A 13,526-nucleotide genomic window follows, 5' to 3' on the forward strand; every position below is an offset into this window, starting at 1 on the left:
CCTGGCACCTGCCCCAGGGCCTGGAGCCTCCTGTGCTTTTGAGTAAAAGATACACAACACATCTCAGGTTGTGCCTTTTCCCCTGAAACATCCAGAGCTGAACTCAAATTAGGAAAGTGCCTATGTTCTCTTACAACCCTTCCAGCCACCTTCTTCCTTACCTTGATTTCCTTGGCATTTCCCCGGTTAAATGTTTACACAAGTTTTCAAAGCCAGGGAGTGTGTGGGCAAGATCTGGGAGTGCTTCCCTTGAACAATTTGGTTTGAGGTGTTTTAACTCCCTCCTCCCATGTTCCCAGTTTTTCCTGGCCTGGTGTAGTCCTGGCTCTGTTAGGGCACACCTGACTTGGCTGACAGCTGACACAGCTGTTCCCATCCCAGTGCTCCACTAGAGCTGAGCCTGGGCTCCTCCATTCCAGCTGGCAGCTTAGTCATTCTCTAGCCCTGGGTCAGTAACCTGCAGTCTACTCAGTGCCCCTCTGTCTGAAGCTGAAAGATAAATGCCCTTGAAATCTGAAGTAACCACGATAATTTTATTTTGAACAGGAAAATGGACTGTTTTTTCCCCTTATCTAATTGATTAGGAATGTCAAATATTCTTTTCTGTACACTGTGCATGCCTCTTACTTATGTAGGAAGCAGCTGGTCTAGGGAAGGAGCCAAATGCTTTTTTTAACTAGAAAAAAATTGAGCTTTCTTTTGGGACTTGGGGGGCTGTCACTGTATTTCATCGTGAGTTGACAGATAGAATCCATCCCTCTGCTTTTCCTTCTGCGTCCTGACATGTCTCTGGGAAATGCCTGCCACGTCCCTGCTTCAAAGAAAACTGCAGGTGTCTGGGAGAATGGAGGCGAGGAGGGGTCACTGGGGCAGTCAGGCCAGTGGGATGTTCACAGCTCAGGAGCCACGTCTGGGCACCTGATTGACATTAGAAAAAAATCTTGGCTTTTGTCTGGGTGGATTTCTGCTTACTTCTATTTTTGCACATTGCTGAGAAGGACTAGATGCAGCAGTTACTATCTAGAGGATGATATTAGCTTTGCATCCGCGTGACTTTCTAATTCTTTCTGTAATGGGCTTAAAATGGAGTGTATGTTCCCGTTTTTCTCAGTAGACAGTTATGCTTCCCATCTGAAATTATTCAGCCTTACACTGCACTTCAGAAAAACCTTTCTTAGGAAGAGCCTGAAACTGCAGCGTAGGTAGATTTGTTTCTGAGGAAAACTGTTGCTTCAGCAAGATTGACAGGTACAGCACTGTCTACTTGCTGGTAGAAAAACCCAATAGAAAGATGGTTCTTGGCACAGTTTGGCCAAATGGGTGTTTTAACCCCCTTAAAAGATGCAGGACTCTGTAGGACCACTAGTCACTGTAACCCCTGGAAATTCAGGTTGAGAAAGTTGCCAACGAATACAATTATTTTGTAGGATAACTTGTAAAAAATAAAGGAAAAGTAGATAGTCAGTGTTAGAGATGTCACTGTAAAGCTGTCACTATGCATGTGCCTCATCCCAAAGCAGACTGCTGCAGCTCCTCATGACCATGACCATGGTATTCATAGAATTCTAGAATGGCTTGGGTTGGAAGGGACCTTTAAAGATCATCTAGTCCAACCCCCTTGCAATGAGCAGGGACATCTTCAATTAAATGAACCTCCTCAGAGACCTGTCCAAGCTAATTGTGAATGTTTCCAAGGATATGTCGTGTACCACCTCGCTAGGCAACTTTTGCCAGTGTTTCACCACCTCACAAAGCCTTCTATCTAATCTGAATAGATCCTCTTTTAGTGTTGGGAGTTGGTAGTTTGTTAGGAGGGGATGTGCAGAAGACATGGTAATGAAAACATTAAGTAATTTTATCTCTGTTCACCAAAGGAGAGAGGAGCAAGGGGTCATGCACTGGTGGATCATTGAGCTACTGGGGTTGGCATCAGCTGCAGGAGGTTTATACCTGAGTGAAGGGAGTAGGGAGATACCAAAGAGATGGGGTAGTGTCCTACATCTCCTTTTATAAATGTTCATGTGACTTCTCAGCGCTCAGCCGTGGCTGAGGTCACCACCATTGCTTCCCACTTTCTGTGATACAGATGAACTTGGCATCCAGATGAACATCACACATCCCAGATGTGTACCTGGTGCAAGTGGGGGACAAAATAGAGCTAGGGATAGACTTTCCCAGTCAAAATAGCACACATTCCAGGTTGCTATGGGAAGTGATCATTCTGATAGTCACCTTGAAAATACCTCAGTTTGGTGAGCTGGCATGGCACTGACAAAGCCCTGAACAGGCTCACATGTGAGCTGACCAGCAAAACCCACCACTTTTCTACACAGGCCTCCAAGACTGAGTCCTGAGGAACATTAAAAATGGTTTAAAGAGCACATACACAGCCTGATCTGAATATACTCCTTTCATATTCTTGTTGTCTGGTGCTTCCAAGTGCCATTTGAAATGTGGATTCATGGTTGTTAGGGCTATGGCCAGAATGACACTCTTAAAGCCAAATATTCAGCAGTAACTGAGCTGCTGAATGCTGTTTGATGATCTTGTAAGGACCAGGGAGCTGAAAATCTTGATTTCACCTGGTCTGGCAGAAAACACTGGGATTTATTTAATCAGCTAGCCAAACAACCTTCAGCATCTGCTCCCTTAATCAAAGAGGCCAAGCAACAAACATTTGCTGGCTAAAAGTTTCCACCACGGTCTCACTGGCAGGAGGGAGATCTGCCAGCAGTGTTGCTCTTTGTTACTGAGACCTGGTGTCCAGGGGCTGCCCTGTACACAGGGGCAAGTATGGACAACCTGGTTGTTCTCACCAGGCACGAGGACCCCTGTAGGTAAACAAAAATCTGGCCTAAGTATTTGGATTTGTCTTTTCCAGGTTTTTACTTGCATTATCTGGAGCTGGTGAATTGCCAAAGGTTTGGCAGCTGATAAAAACAAGTGCCATGCCAGATCCAGGGAAAACCCCACTCTCAGATGTGAGTTGCTAGCCCCAGCAACTCTTTCCTGTGTTTTGAGGTCCCTGAGGGACATATTCTTTGACAGCACTGTTGAAGGACAAGGCATACTCTGCATGTTGAGCAAGACAGATTTTGCTGAGACAGTGGTTCCCATGATCAAGTTTAAGCAATAACTGTAGCTGTTAAATAAATCAAGAGAGGAGCTGCGCTCCTGGACTTGCTGCTGCTTGTCATACACTGGTACATTGTACTCCTGAGGTGGGATTCACTGTTCTTGGCATTTGCCAGCTAAAATTTAAGCACCTTAAATTGAACCGAGTGAAAATGAAGCAGTCAAACACTAACAGCCTTTGTCTTCTTCTCTAGACAATAGGGAGTGTTGAGCACTGCCACAGCATGATTCATCCCAAACTTTAAAAGTTTAAGCCAGGGCATCAAGTTCTTTTTCTGGACATGCCCATCTCACTCTGTAGATTATTGAGGGAGATGAGACAGCTGGCTGAGACTTCAGAGCCAGTGGTTAGACTTCTGCTGTAAGGTGAATCCCACTGATGTCCGCCACACAGATTTGGGAATGCATGGAGGGCACAGCAAACACAGGGGCAGTACAAACACTCTGACTTCTGCAGGGCTGCATGCTATGTTCTAGCTCTGCCCCAATTTCCTTCCTAATTCCCACTAATTAGGGAATTAGGCACCTCTTTGGCACGGTTAACTTTGTTCAGAAACCATCTTTCACTGACCAACCTCTTGCTGATGTGACTGACCACATACACCCTTGTAGCAGTGGACAGGCTCATCTTCTGATGGGAGAAGAACAGACCAAAACAGCACCAAGAAGATCTCACCTTCACAAAGCCTTTGTTTTTGCCCAGAACACAAATCCTTACTCAGAGGCAGGAACTGACATTTGAGCCCAGACAATGCAGGTAGGTGGGACCTTGGATCTGTCTCTTGTGGGTTGCCTCAGGAACGCCAGTGCGCGAAGTCAGTCCTTGGAACAAATGAGTTTGCTCAACTTCAGGTGTCAGTGGGCAAGTACACCAAATACCTACTAGACCTGCCACCTGCTGCTCCACTGCTGCATCTGGCCCTCTTTCCTTGTGCCAGGACAAGGCTGGCTAGCTGAGAGAGCTGTTGACTGAGCGTTGAGCCACTGGATCCATTTTGCCCAGCAGCCTGTGTCGTCATGTAAGAAAGCAGAAATCTGAGGACACAGATATACAGCTGAAGTGATGTCATTTTGTGTACAAAGGCCTCAGTTTGGTTTAAAGAAGGACAACTCCTTTCTTTCTTGCACCTGTTATTTAATCAGCAATCCCAACAATCCTCAGACAAAAGAGATATGGATCTGATCAGCCCCTTGGAGACTGTTGATTGACACTGCCAACAAAGAGAGGTGTGGTATCTCAGATGTTACATTTTTCAGGAAAGAAGTTAGAATAAACAAACCTAGTTTTACTTGGATTCTTCCACAACACAGACATTTAAATACAGTCAGTTGGGTGCCAGTGACACTTTCATTGGGAAGAGAAATCCTGAAGGAAAGAAAACTGACCACAAACCAAATGGGAATTGAAGAGCCAAGGTGCGAGTAACAGAGGTTCCCCTCATCCCAGTCTGGAAGCCTGAAATGTCATGAAGTTGTTCATCCCCCATGTAATATGCATTGTTCTCTTACTCTGTTATATTTAATCTGGCAATAAATCAGCGTGTGCGATATGGCTGCTGTGATTAGCTGGTATGGATGCCTTCGTAGCCTGAGAATGGTTACACAGCAGTGTTTTGGGATGGCTGCCTAGCTTCCCTGGAGATGTCATCCTGCAAAGTGGTGGGAGAGGTCAGAAGTGCTCAAGGGCCTGCTGCTCCCCACCAGAAAGCTGAGGGGGAGGCGAGCAGCCCAGCCCCAGGCCCTCACTCCTCTGCAGTGCTGGGAATGGGCAATCCATGGCAGTGGGGATGAGCAGCAGCCCTGCAGGGCCGATGCTCCCGGGAGCCATGTGCGCTCACCGACCCCTACACGGCAGGGGAGAAAAACAAAAAACCAGCCCAGGAGGGCCTTGTTGTGAGAAGGAAGTATTATTTAACGTGCATTGTGTTGGGAAAGGAAAACAAGGGTCCTGGCACTGAGCCAGGTCCATTGGCCTCTTTTTTTTTTTCTCTTTTCTATTCTTCTGGGCAATTGTTCTAGTGAGGACAATTTTTTTTTTTGGTTGTTTTTTTGCTTTGTTTTGTTTTCTTTGGTGTTTTTGGAGTTGACAATGCACGGGGTAATTTCTTGGTGCTTTTCCTGTGTTTTGGCACAGGGACTGCCCTAATGCTTGGCCATGTTTCCTGTGGCAGAGCTGCCACTGCCAGATCCACTGGCACCAGCACCAGCATTGGTCCGTGGGTTGCATCATCAGTTAAACAGGGGCTTCTCGACTGCCCCAGAGCTGGGGGGCAGGAGGGAAAAGCAGAAGTGTGGGCAGAGAGGTGAGTCAGTGTGGAAAGGCAGCACACATTTCTGCAGGGTGACTCACCAGCCCTTAGGAAGAAAAAAAATAATAAAAAAAAATTCCAGCCAAATTCTTTCAGGGAGGTAAACAAGGTCACACAGCGCGGCGAGATCCTGTTTACCTGAGACAGGACGTCTTTGCAGAGCCTGTGCTGGAAGCAGGGACACGTTGACATGACTGAGGGTGGCCAACGCAGGGAAATGGGGCTGGGGACAGCTCTCAGCCTGAACACCCCAACTTCACCACAGCAAGGAGGAGGTGCAACTTGCACTGGGGTGGATGCTCTGCTCTGCAGAGGCTCTCCCTGCCACCCTGTGGCTCTGCCAGGAAGGAGAGCAGGAGGAAAGGGACCACTGGGGGTGATGGCAGGGCTATGCTGGCACTCAGTGCTCACCTCCAGCCTTTGCCATGCTGGTGGCCTTGGAAGATCTGACCCACTGCTGCCCACTTGCCTGTATCCCATCATGAGTGAGTGCTTTCCCCACGGCCCCACAGGGACGTCCTGGTGGCCACAGAGTTAATGAGAGCCCATTCCAGACGCTGACTGAGTGTTTTTTCCTGATAACAAGACGTGTGTGAGTGTGTGTCGCTCGTCGCTCGGGTGAATATCCTGTTCTTGCGACGGGCCAGGGAAGCGGGGGGCAGCCGGGGGGGACAGACGGATGGGACACAGGGCAGTGCGACGGGATTTCACATTCCTGGCATTCCTGTCTTGGCCTGCAACTGCAAAACAGCCCAGTGAGAAGAACAGGGCACCCAATGGATGAGAAAGCCCAGCTCTCTTTCCCAGTGGAATGTGTGCATGGGGAGGATGGGTATATACAGGAGCAGAAGTTCCCCTGGTGTGAGCACTTGAATTCAGCTCACAATAATCATGTTTCTGATGCTCTTCCACAACCTGCAACTCATCAGCCAGACTGCACTTCTCACTGTACCCAGACAAGTGGAGGATGCTTGGCATTTCCCCTACTCCCAAGTGGCTGTTGGGAACCAACAGGATGATGGAGGACACCACTCTCTTTCTCTCAGCATTGCTTCAGCTCTTGGGGGTGCAGAAAAACCCCCACAGTCCTGCTTCATTCCCAAAGAAAGCACAGACCCCAAGAGTGCCCCTTCGTTGGCTGCCTCAACCTGCTCCCAGCTCCTCCACCCTTGCAGAGGTGAGCCAGGATCAGCAATTCAGGTATTTCAAGACCTCTTTTCTTTCTTTCTTTCTTTCTGGCTTTTTTTTTTTTTTTTTGCCTTTTTTTCACTGACACGCCAAACCAAACAAGGCAAGTGCTGACCTTCGGCCAAAGCTATGTCATGATGGTTTTGTCCCACAGTCAAATCACAATCCTCAGGTCTTGCACAACCAGGTACTTGGTAAAAAGAAAGAGTTCTTTCTTCTTTTAAAGCACACCCCTGTTCCACCTACTCCAGCTTCCCACTTTCCCCTTTCACAGCCTTCTGTGGTTTGGTACCTTTCTCAATGAAACAGGCACATGTCATAGCCCCATTGACTACTGAAAGAGAAGGAGAAGGAGACTCCCTGGCTCCCACCACCAGCTGCACACACATGTGTTATGGGAAGGGGAAGGGACCCCAGGGAGGACAGAGGACAGTGCCTTTGGTCACATGCAGAACATTGTTTTTGAGGAATTGAAAGCATGTTATGTCTGCAAGATTGCAAAAAACACCCCAAGGATGCTTCTACATTTTAGGAAGTGGCCAGCACAGCCATTCCTAGGCCTGCCTGGACAGGCTTTTGGGAAGCTCTCAGGGGAGTCCTGGTGACAGACCTCCCTGCAGCCATTGGGAAGAAAACCTGCCGTGTGCAGTTTCCATACCCATGGCTGGGCACGCAGCAGGGGTCTCAGCCTCACCCCAGAGCCTGGTGCCTCTGCCCTGGCACTGGTGGGGTGTGGAGCTGAAGAGGTTTGGGGTTTGCTTGTTGCTTGGTTGGGGCTGGACACTTGCCACAAGCACTGAGATTTTGGTCTGTGTGTTTCTTTGCTGCATGGCTGGTGGAGGAATCCCTGCAATACCAGGTCAGGGAATCTGTGGGCACTGCAATCACACCAACTAAGGTGCCTTTGCTTAGCAGGGAGGCAGGTCCTTGCTGTCTCAGGGCCTGTTTCTGTAGGGAAGAGCTGCTCTGCACCAATCCCAATTTCTTCCCAGCATGGAAGGCCTTTTTACTCCTCCCTGGGAGGGGACTAAGCCCTTCTGCAGAACAGTGCTGAGCGCAGGACAAGGCAAAGGGGGCTTCTGCACTTAGAACTCAGCCCCCAGTGCTGCACAGAGCCTCCCTCCAGAGTTGTTTATTCCTAAATTCATTACATTCAACTTCTTTGAAAAATGCCTTTCACACCTGCAGCTGAGGAAGCCCTGTTATTGGGGAAAGGCAGGAAGATTTTGGACAACGTGTTGACAAGTGCCTTAAAGATATTTTTGGGTCTGTAGGAGAAACGGTGTCAAGGTGTGACACTTGCTGGCAAAGTGTCCCATCCTTAGGTTGCTTGGGAAGGGGAGTGCATGTGTCCTGTACCGCCCAGAGAAAAGGTCCAAAGATCAGGAGCTTAATCAGAGGCACAAAAGCTCCAGGAACTCAAGGATTTCAGCCCAGCCCAGAGCTCCCAGGCAGTCCAGCTCCTTGGGAATGGGAAAACCCCAGGGGGGATTCAATGGACTCCCAGAGGATTACAGTGTGAATGACTAAACCTGTTAGGTCACTCGAATGATCTGATTCCTTTTATGGTCAAAATCAAGCATCAGAAACACAGATTTCCTCTTTCCTTAGAACTGGGTTTTCTCAGTACCACAAATCAGAGGATGCAATGCTAAAATTAAGTGTCTGAAAGCACATGCATAGTGTTGCAATCGTGCTGCCTTGCCCACTGGTCTGTGTAATGCTTGAGTTGGGTAACAAACAATAGAGGTTGGAAATAGCCAGGACGGAGATTTCCTCTTTCAGCTGGAGAATTGTTTCCTTGACTGGTGCGTGCATAAGCCAGGTGGCAAAATGCTTGCCCCGACCAAGTTTCCTGGCAAGCAGGAGGGGTCTTTGGGTGAGGGGTGGAAAGGAGTGAAAGAAAAAATTCCCAAAAAGCAAATCCTTCCTTTGGGCTTTACCTTCATCCTCCCACTCCTTTACTAGTTCACTGTGTCTCTCCATAACTGGTTCTGGCAGCTCCCCACAAACTCCTCAGGTCCTTTCTAAACCTGTGGATGGGAACTCTGGGCATCCCATTCCAGCCATGGAGAGCTGAGGTGCAGATGCCCATATCCAAGGACCTCTGCTAACTGCCCAAACCTGGCACTGTGACCTCTCCCATGCAGTGACATGGACCCCAGGGAGCCAGGTCCTGCCAGCACTGGGGAGCAGCAGACCTTGCTGCTCTCCCCAGTTCAAGCAGTGCAGTGACCACCTCTCCTCTCTTAGCCTGCAGAAGGGCCAGATGGAACCTGCTCTGGCTGGGCACAGGCATCCAGGTCTCACGAGGCCCTTGTTTCCCTCTACTGCAGTTCCCTGAGGACTGATCACATCTGAAGTGCAGGACCCACCCACCTTACTCCCAGCTCGCACTGGTGACACTTTGGATTTGTGGCCACAAGTGTTCCCAATGCCAGGGACACTGCCAGCAGCGATGACATCCTTCCCCATCTGCACCAGACAATGCACCACAGTGGGCACAGCAGCACCGTGCCAGATCCCAGCTGCCTGAGGGCCTCCATTTCCTGGGTGGGTGTGCACATGCACCCAGATTCCTTGCAGGATTTTTTAATCCAAGCTTGTAAATGTTCACATTTTCCAACTAGGGAAAAAAAATTCCCCTGTTGCTGGCTGTCCTTCTTCAGGGATTAGTGGTGTCTGTCACCAGGAAATCTCCAAGCACCCAAAGCTTCTCCTACACCCTTCCACCCAACCCTGGTCCTTCCTTCCTTAAGCAGCTCCTTAATCAAAACCACTCCAATCAGCTAACCTCTTGCTTGGGAAAAACCACACAGGATGAACTTCCAATGAAATATTCCACTTTCTAGGTTAGAGCAAGGAGGGAAGGGAACAGGGTTCAGTCCTGGGTTTGGGGGTTGCACCTGGCTTCTCATCTGTGTTCAAAGTGGGAAACCGGAGCAGATTTTGTGTCCCACATGGCAACAGCATCTGGCTGCTCCTTCCTGGCCATGAGCTTTGAAATCATCTACAAGACCTGAGTAAATAAATAAGTACAACAATAGGTCACACCATACCCGGTGGGACTATCCATGGAAAAGGGAAAATACGTATCATGGGGAAAAAACTGCGGATCCTGTTCAGCTGCTCCTTTCTGTTTCATTTAACACACTTGAAGGTGGCCATGCTGGGAAAATGCCTTGTTCAATTACTGGGCTGTTCACACCTCCCTCAGTGGAGCCAGGAGAGCCTCATCCCAGCCAAACCTGAACGCAAGGAACACCTATTTCAGTCCTTTGACTGCATGTCACTGCAGCTGGAGAGATGCTCTGCTCTGATGTGTAAAGCATCCCCCATCCCTCCCAGGGGACAACCTGCACCACTGGCTGTCACCTCGCTGCTCTTCACGGTCCTGCCCTTCACCAAGCAAGAGCCTCATCTGGATTTGTGCATCCTTCTGGGAGGGAGCTGCTCCTCATCCAGCCTGGGATGCTGCAAAGCAGGGTCCCCTGTGAGTGAGAGGTGTGCTCCTGCTTCGCTCCACTGGCCAGAACTGTCTCAAACTTTCCAGGGCAAGGCTGTGCTGTGATTGTGGTGTTTTGTCCATAGCTACCAGGTTTATGGGACACCAGGGAGACCCCCTTTTCCTCCCATCACCCTCCCAGTGCAAGCATTTTGTTTTTCTTCTTAATTAGTGGAAAAAATTCCTGAACCTGTTAGAGGGAAGGAAGGTCTTTCCCTCGCTCTCTCTCTCTCTCTCTCTCTCTGTGTCTCTTCTCGGTCAATTACTGAAATACAAACAATATCCATGGTCATGGTGAAACATTTTTTCCACCTAAATGTCACCTCTGCAGATTTTAAAGGCACAGGCCACTTTGCACAGCCCCTCAGCATGAGAGATGCCCAGGAGGCATTGAAGGCACTCTGCAGAAATGCAGGCACTTCCCAGAACTTTTCCTCACAGACATCAAGCACACATGTGCAGTGTCATGGCAAACCCCTCTGCCCTCCTTTCTGGGAGAAGCTAACACCCCAGCATGCCCAAATATCAGTTCTCCTGAGCACCCTCCCAACCTGCTGGCATCCATGAAGCCTGCTGACATCCCCACCCAAGGCCTGGGGAGTCCTGAAATCCCCTCCGTGGGGGGGATGCAGGTGTGAGGAAGGGCTCCTTTCTGGGAGCACACTTCGGTTCAGTCATCAGCACTTTTCCTGTGCTGACCTCATTTGCTTTTGTCTCTGATGTCGTTGCTCACAGCTGAAGAGACCAACAGTAGCTGATGCCATCTCCTCTGCTCTTCCCTGGGTCTGTGCTGAGACTCCTGCTGAAAAATCATTTCTTTTCATGCAGAAAAGAGCCAAGCAGGGCCTGGGTTTGGGGACCAGAGCCTGCCTTCACTGACTGCATAGGTCAGCTTTGGCCAGGGCCAAAGTTCGGGACATTTGGGAACTTGGGAGTTTCCAAAGCTGGTGGGACGAGACCTAAGGCCAAGCTGCTTGCCTGGTGTTTCTGCACCATCCATTGAATTTTTGCAGCATGTGCAAAAAAAATTCACAGCAAACATTTTGAAAAGTGCATCGACTGTCAAACCACAAACTCCCTGCTGCCTGGGTCCCTGCTGTGCTTGGGTTGCTGCTTAATCCCTTGCAAACAGCTTTATTGAGATAGTAATAACAAAGTAATAAAAAAAGAGGCTTGTTTCCCTTGAGGCTGCCTTTACTCCAGACTTTGCTGTGAATCCAAGGCAGTCCATCATGCCAGAGTCCTATGTGGATTCTGCCTGACTGGGGGAGGAAAAATAGTAGGTGAGCCCTGCCATAATTTTATATTTTGGTATCTTTAATCTCCTAGCTCCTCTGCCAAGAGCTTCATGGATCCACTGCTGTGCCTGTTAACTCCTTGTGTTAACCCTTGTCTGCACTCCCTGCAGGGAGGCCTCAGCATTTGGGGTTACCTCCTGTTCCTCTTAGCACTCAGTTTTTCACTCTGCCCTGTCACAAAATCCACAAACAGCTGAGGCTGCCTGGCTTCCCTGCAGTGTCTTTTAAGATGGGAAATTCCCAAGCCTGCAAAAAGTTGACTTGGTCACGGGCAGCTCGTGGATCAGGGAGGGGCAGCACCCTTTGGTCACGGGCTGGCTGAAGGCGAGTGAGGAACAGCTGCATGCTCAGGCAACAAGGTTTTGTTGTGGGGTTTTTTCCAAAATAGCTTTCAATTCTTCCTATTTTCCTCCTTCTTTGTATCCTGCTTTTCCCTTGGCATAGCTGGCTTCTCCATCCCTGGGGCCTGCCAGATATTGGTGCATGGACAATGAGATGGAGCCACACTCCAAGGCATCCCTATCCCACCCTGGATAAAGAGGGAAAGCACTGGTCTCCACTGAGCTGTCTCCAGCCAGGTCTGGATCCTGGGCAGGCAGGACACAGTGTCTGTCATGGTGGAGGCACAGCTTGTGCCAGGGAGGCAGGAGCTGAGCACAGGGAGGAGAACACCTGTATGGGCTTTGTGCCACATGGCTGGGCTGGAGAAGGCTCTTCCTTCAAGCCACAGCCAGGTGTGGGGAGAGTTTAAGCTCTTTGTATTCCTGAGTACCAACAAAATAAGCAGTCAAGGGTTTTCCCAGGTCTGTTCTTGCAAAGAGATTTTTCACTTCATTTAACCATGAGACAGATTTAGTGTTGCAAACTGTCCATCTAAAAACCAGGAAGTCTGGCTCTAGAACACAGGGGTTTGCTTCTTGTGCCTGAATACCCCCAGCCTTGCTCTCCCATCTCTGTGCTGCTTTCAGGAGCTGTGCTATCACAGGGGGATCCACTGCTGCAGCCTCTCTCCCCTGCCTGGAAGGATGGATGTGTCTTCTCCACCAAAAGATGAACCTCCTGTTGAATGATATATCCAAGACTGGGCCTTTAGGTAAAGTAGCAGTTGAGCAATTAAACCAGAGACAGTTGCCAAAACTCCCTGGCACATCTGAGATCACCTGTAGCACTGGGTTCACCAAGCTGCAGGAGACAGTTTCCAGCAGATGCTGCCAGGATTTATTTCCTGGCTTTATTAAAATTTATTTCCAGGATTGATTAAAGCCTGGCTTTGTGGGGTGGGTGTAAACCACCTGCTCCAGCCTTGAGAAGTGGCACAGGTCCCTCCTTCCTGTGCTCCACGCTGAGCTGTGCTGGATGTGCACCAGGCTGCTGTGGTGAGCAAGAAGCACCTCAGCAAGCCCCTGGACAAGTCCCTGGACAAGCCCCAGGACAGACACCAGGGGTGACAGACACCAGGCAGAGCGTGGCTTCAGGTGCCAGGGCTCACAGCCTTTCAGCACCAGTTCCAAGCTGTTAAAAGCACAGGCTGCACTTGCAAATGGGGCTGCCTGGGGACCTCCATGGACAGGCAGTGTGCTGGACCCTGGGACACCAAGCCCTTCCTCCCACTCCCCAGTCCAGGATGGTGCTCCCATGTTTCCTTTGCCTTGTACCCCTCCTTGCACCCTTTTTTTCTCAAAGTCCCTGCTGACAAGCCCTCAAGCCCAAAGAAGTCTCCTGACAAAAATCTTTCTTTTCCCTGAATTATCCTCTGAAAATCAAAGTGGGGATTGCGATTTTGCCCGTATTTTCATTCTTTGGGGTAGATAGAGCTCACCGTTACTCCCTCTCTTTGGGGGATCTGAGAAAACAGGCCATCACCCCAAAATGAACCATGTCCAGCAAGGTGCACACCTGTGAGCATTGAGCTTGTCCTTTAAGGACATCCTGGATTACTCCTACACACTGCTGTCCCCAGGTTCACCACTGCAGCACAAGTCTCTGCTGGGGTCTGTGCTCCTCACGATGAGCCATGGACTGAGGGTGCTGTGCCTGTGCTGGGGGATGCCAAAATCGAGGCACAGGGGAGGACCTGCCTTTGCTCCCCAC

This window comes from Molothrus aeneus, chromosome 5 (genome assembly GCF_037042795.1).
Source record: "Molothrus aeneus isolate 106 chromosome 5, BPBGC_Maene_1.0, whole genome shotgun sequence".
NCBI lineage: Eukaryota > Metazoa > Chordata > Aves > Passeriformes > Icteridae > Molothrus > Molothrus aeneus.